Source organism: Pseudopipra pipra, chromosome 1 (assembly GCF_036250125.1).
Source record: "Pseudopipra pipra isolate bDixPip1 chromosome 1, bDixPip1.hap1, whole genome shotgun sequence".
NCBI classification, from domain to species: domain Eukaryota; kingdom Metazoa; phylum Chordata; class Aves; order Passeriformes; family Pipridae; genus Pseudopipra; species Pseudopipra pipra.
The window spans coordinates 54,426,673-54,433,025 of NC_087549.1; positions in this window are offsets into that span (position 1 = coordinate 54,426,673).

Below are 6,353 nucleotides of genomic sequence, written 5' to 3' on the forward strand. Positions count from 1 at the left end.
TGGGGCTGGAGCCGCCCCCTTTCCTGCGCCCCCCCCCCGCAGAGGGGGGGCAGTCCAGCTTTATGGAAGGGGGGGGGGGGGGGGAAAGAGGAACTGAGAGGGTTTTCAATCTCTGCCTTTCATGAAGAGGGAACAGGGACGCGAAAACGGGGCAAGACAATTTCAGCTGCTGAGAGAAGGCAGAAGTGAAGTGTACCCCCATTTGATAATGACAGAGCTGATAGAGGCACAGAAGAAGAAGGTGAATCAAGTGATAGCTCGGGGGGAGGAGAAGTAGACCCTCCTGTAGTAAAAACAAAGACAAAGGGGAAGAGAACCCGTGAAGCGTTAGCAGCCCCAGACCCAATAGCTAGTAGGACAAGAACAAAGGATAAACCGCTGTTAGAAGCCCTCTAAGACAAACTGTAACCAATCAGGGCACAATATTAATAAAAGTTCCTTTCTCACTGGTTGAGTTACAACAATGGAAGGAATCTGTGGGGACATACAGAGATAACCCAGAGAGAGCAGCAAACTGTCCAGAGAGCAATCAAAACTCAAACCCCTGACTGGCATGACCTGGAAGTTATGATGGATACTTTATTAGATCAGAGAAGGAGATAATAAAAAGAGCTGCTCGAACTGCAATTGAGATGCTAAAAATCTCTGGGCAGTTTCCAGGGGAAGATACTAAGAATATCTTCCCCCCTGAGGGTCGCAAATGGGATCCCAACATACCCGCAAATTTGGGAGCATTGAAACGGTATCAAGACTGGGTAATTTATGGATTCCGACATGGGGTTCCGAAGGCAATAAACTGGTCAGAGATGTATGAAGTTAGACAGGATACGAATGAGTCGCCCATAGATTTTCTGAATGGGCTGAAGGATGTCATAAGAAAATACACTGATACTGATATAGAGTCAGACCTGGGGAAAAATTACACCTGGTGTATTTGTTTGTAGGGCAGTCTACAGATGATATAAGGAAAAAACTGCAAAAGGCAGGTGGTGACAAAAAGGATATTGGTGAGTTATTGGATATAGCTTGGACAGTATATCGGAATAGAGAACAGAAGACGGGAGCAAGGGTGATGGAGCTAGAAAGGGGTTATTAAGAATGTCGTAAACACAACCACGGGTATTACAAGTCTAATCATCAACAGGACAGAGCAGATGATAGATGTTCTTATTGTAAAAAGAAGGGACATTGGAAAAGGGAGTGCCTGGAGCTGAAGAAAATTGAAAACCCTCCTCCCCCTCCACCACCAGACCCCAGCTGACTGTGAGTCAGAATGCATGAAGAGGACCGGAGGTTTTTTCCCCAGCAGAACCTCTGGTTACAGCTAAGCTGGGGGGGGGGGAAGGATGTTGAATTCTTGGTTGATACAGGTGTGGCATATTCTGTATTTAAATACTTGGGAAGGGAAACTGAGTCATGAGACTATAACTGTGGTAGGCGCTACAGGGGTAAGTGAAACAAGGCCATTTTTTAAACCTTTAAGATTTAAATTGGGCAAGCACTGGGTAACTCATCAATTTCTTTACATGCCAAATTCTCCTAGGCCTTTATTGGGTAGGAATTTATTGGAAAAATTAGAAGGTGAAATTAAATTCTGCGAGGGGGGAGAAATAAAAGTTATAATTCCAGATACTAAATATATCGAGGCAGCTGCTTTCTTTATACAGGAGAATCATGGAGAGATTCCTGCAGAAGTTGAGAATGCTGTCATTCCTTTAGTCTGGGCCAATGAATACCCTGGGAAGTCTAAACAAGCTGAACCAGTAAGCATCACACTCAGAGCAGGAGCAGCCCCGGTAAGGCAAAAGCAATATCCTTTGAAACTAGAAAGCCGAAAAGGCTTAGCACCTATAATTGAAAGGTTTCTTAAATTTGGCTTACTGGTAGAATGTGAATCCAGATTCAATACCCCCATTCTACCGGTGAAAAAGGCTGATGGCAAAAGCTATCGGTTAGTCCAAGATCTTAGGGCCATCAACAAAATAACTGAGTATATCTGTCTGGTGGTAGCCAACCCCTATACCCTATTAACCACATTGACAGAAGATCTAGGGTGGTTCACTGTACTTGATCTTAAAGACGCCTTTTTCTGCATTCCTGTGCATAAAGACAGCCAAGAGCTTTTTGCTTTCGAATGGGAAAATCCTGAGACAGGGAGGAAAACGCAGCTGACCTGGAGAGTTCTCCCACAAGGCTTTAAAAACAGCCCGACTATATTTGGGAACCAACTGGCAAAAGAATTGGAGGACTGGAGAAGACAGCAGCAAGAAGGAGTTGTCCTGCAGTATGTGGACGACATCCTAATTGCAGCCAAAAGCCGGGACCAATGCATCGAGCTCACTGTAAGTCTCTTGAACTTTTTGGGGCTAAGTGGATATCAAGTCTCGAGAGAGAAAGCACAGGTAGCCAAAGAGATAGTCATCTACCTGAGACTTGAAATTTACTGTGGGCATCGGCGGCTCAGCACAGACCGGAAAGAGGCCATTTGCCATCTCCCAGAGCCCCACACCATACGAGAGATGCAGGCCTTCCTGGGAATGGTAGGATGGTGTCGGCTGTGGATAGCTAACTGTGGGTTGCTAGTCAAACCTCTATATGAAGCCCTGAAAACAGCCAAAGAGGGAGTTGTAATGTGGACAGATGAGACCAGAGATGTATTTAAATAGCTAAAACAATCCTCGATGTCAGCTCCAGCACTAGGATCACCGGATCTAACTAAACCTTTTGAACTGTTCACACATGAGCAATTGAATGTCGCTCTGGGGTATTATCACAAACTCTGAGAAGCCAGCGAAGGGCTGTGGCTTATTTCTCTAAGCAGCTGGACAGTGTTAGCCAAGGGTGGCCGGGGTGCCTGCGAGCCGTCGCAGCAACTGTTATCCTGATGGAGGAGGCCCGGAAGCTCACCCTTGGGCAGCACATCACTGTGTATGTACCCCATGCACTTCAAGCCGTGCTCGAACAGAAGGGAGGCCACTGGCTGTCCCCCAGCAGAATGCTTAAATACCAGGTTGTGTTGCTGGAACAGGATGATGTTACTTTGAAAACAACATCTATTGTAAACCCAGCTATGTTTCTGTCCTCAACATCAACAGACAATGTCCCTGAGCATGACTGTTTACAGACTTTAGAGGAAACTTGTTCCAGCAGACCAGATCTGAGAGATGTGCCTCTGGAAAATGCAGACTGGGAACTGTATACAGACGGAAGCAGCTTCATGAGTGATGGTAAGCGCTTCACAGGGTATGCAGTGACGACCAGAGATGAAGTGATCGAGGCAAAGGCCTTGCCAGCAGATGTGTCATCTCAAAAGGCAGAACTAATCGTACTGACAAGAGCCTTGGAACTGAGTGAAGGAAAGAGGGTAAATATCTGGACTGACTCAAAATATGCATTTAGTGTTGTACATGCCCGCAGAGCCATCTGGAAAGAGAGAGGACTACTGACAGCCCAAGGCAGTGGAGTCAAGCATGCAGACCAAATCCATGCACTCCTGCAGAGTATTTGGAAACTGGAAGAGGTAGCTATTATGCATTGTAGAGCCCACCAAAAGGGGAAAACAACTCCCGAGTTGGGAAATCATTTTGCTGATCAAGCAGCAAAAGGGGCTGCAGAAAAAGGCATCCTGGCAATAGTACCGCAAAAAGAAGTTGATTTAACAAAATACACCCCTAAATATGATGAGAAAGACAATCAGTTAATTGAATCACTGAAAGCTGAGATCAAGGAAGGGGGGTAGGCTGTTACCCCTACTGGACAGGTTGTAGTTCCACCACTGCTCCTTAGAGAAATAGCTCTACAGGAACATGAGGCTACTCACTGGGGAACAGAAAACCTTCTAAAACATCTAAAGAATACAGTAATAGGGACAGGTATGACTGAAGTTGTGCAGTCCGTGGTAAGTAGGTGTGAAATCTGTAAGTTAAACAACCCTGATACAACTAAGAGAGTAGTACTAGGAGTAACAAAGGCTGGACACCAACCTGGAGATTACTGGCAAATAGATTTTGCTGAGTTACCACCATGGGGGGGGTACAAATACATACTTGTGTTGGTTGACACTTTTTGTGGATGGCCTGAAGCATACCCCTGTCGTACTAACACAGCGAGGGAAGTGGTAAAAGCTTTGTTCAACCACATAATTCCAAGATTTGGGGTTCCTCTAGGAATGTCATCAGATAAAGGAACACATTTTATTGCGACAATAGTGAAAGAAGTATGCCACATCCTGGGAATTGTCTGGGACCTACATACCCCCTATAGACCTCAGGCTAGTGGCAAAGTTGAGCGAATGAATGGTACTCTGAAAATACAGATTAGCAAAATTTGTCAAGAAACATCTATGTCGTGGGTTCAAGCTTTGCCACTAGCTCTGCTGAGGATTTGTATCCAGCTGAGGTGGATAACATAAGTCCATATGAAATACTGTGTGGAAGACCATATCAGGCACCACACATACCAGGGGACATACACATAAGAGGGTGAGCTGATTTACAAAAATATTTGATTGCTCTAGGCTTTACTTTACAGAAGCTCCAGAAAGTCATCGAGTTATCCAGACCCATAGGACTGGACACTCCTGCTCATCCATTCCAGCCAGGTGACTGGATCTACGCCAGGTGGTGGAACAGTGACTCCTTGCGAGCCAAGTGGAGAGGACCAAAGCAAGTCCTGCTGACTTCCCTCACCGCCGTCAAAGTTGCTGGCAGAGAACCCTGGTTTCACTATTCCAGAGTCAAAAGAGCACCACCTTCTGGAACAACCAGCCAATCAGAACCGGACACCGACGAAGAAGATGTGGCATAGACTGTTTTTACTGTGTATTCTGTTTGTGCTACTGGTAACGATGAACTGAGTTTGGGATCAAAAATTGCATGTGGCCCTAGTCCAAAATGTGTCTAAAATTCTTCGGAAAACTGAATGCTGGATTTGTACGCAAGTACCAGCAATTGATGATGAGGATAGTGACTGGTCTCTAAGTGGTATTTTACTAAATGAGACAAACTTTGGTAAGTCTATGATAAATCTCCCAGGAACCTGGAAGCCAGTTACAGAGGCTTATTATCCAGTGGCCCTAAGTAATGTGATTTCTAATCAAAATGTTGTTCCCTGCATGATTGTAAATGCTACAGGAAAAATCATTCTCCCTCCCTGCTGTGATAAAAACAATTCAAAGGAAGGGGTAAATCCAGAAATAGTTGCAGGGATGGCACAGTTCCCTTTGAGACTAATTCCTCCCCAGGGTTCAGGATGGTACTGGATCTGTGAAAAGGAGGCCTGGAAAGTTTTGCCCCTTGATAAAAATCGGGCCTGCTCCCTAGGGGCAGTAATCCCAAATATAACAATTCTCGACCCAATTGATGAACAGGAATGGGATAAAACCTATACAAAAAGAGTGAAAGGAATCCTCTTATTGAGTGCCCTACAATTTTCCACAGCATAGTCAGAGCCTTAGTCCCATCTTTAGGAGTAAGCGAATTGGAAAAAGCAATTGTAAACATTTCAGCTGTCATGGAAAACATTCAAGATCACACTTCAGATGCAATTGAAACCCTAAAAGAACAATTCCAAAGCTTGTCTCATGTAGTAATACAAAACCGAATGGCCCTCAATTTCTTGCTAGCCTCACAGGGAGATGTGTGTAAAGTTATCAACACCAGTTGCTGCTCTTACATAGACCAGACTGGTAGAATTAGTAATGATTTGGCCGCAATTCAAAATCAAAACAAAATCTTGCACCAAATATCTCTGGATGATGTCTCCCTGGGTTTAGGAGATGTCCTCCACAAACTCACTTCATGGTTACTGAATTGGACTTGGATGAGACAACTGTTTATTTTAGTAATGTACATACTTAGTGTTAGTATAATAGCTCACTGCATGTACCGATGTTATAGTTGTTGTAGGTGTAAGTAGTAGAGATTGGACAAGACCTTTGGGTTTTGTCCAGTCTCTAAGGGGGGACTGATGCCTTAAGATTCTTTTATTTTTTTGGTTTTTTTTCTAATTTTTATAAGCTTTATAAGTAGTTATATAGTAGAAGTAGACTTTAGAAGCAGCAGTTCTTATTCCTTTACCCTTTAGCACAGTAGTTTACACATTCCTCAACCCCTACACACCCTTGGGGCCAAGGATCCAAACCGAGCTCCTGTTGGTGCTGATCTTCAACAAGACAACTGCCTTCGAAAAATAAACATGGGCTACATTTATATATATAGATACGAGTGAGATATAGATGTTGCGTAAAGAAATGATATGGAATAAGGGGTGGAGAATGTAGTGGGTTGGTTTCTTGGATTTTTTAGGCCTTCCTTAGCAATGGGGTCAGAGATCTAAGGAAGTATTCCATATCA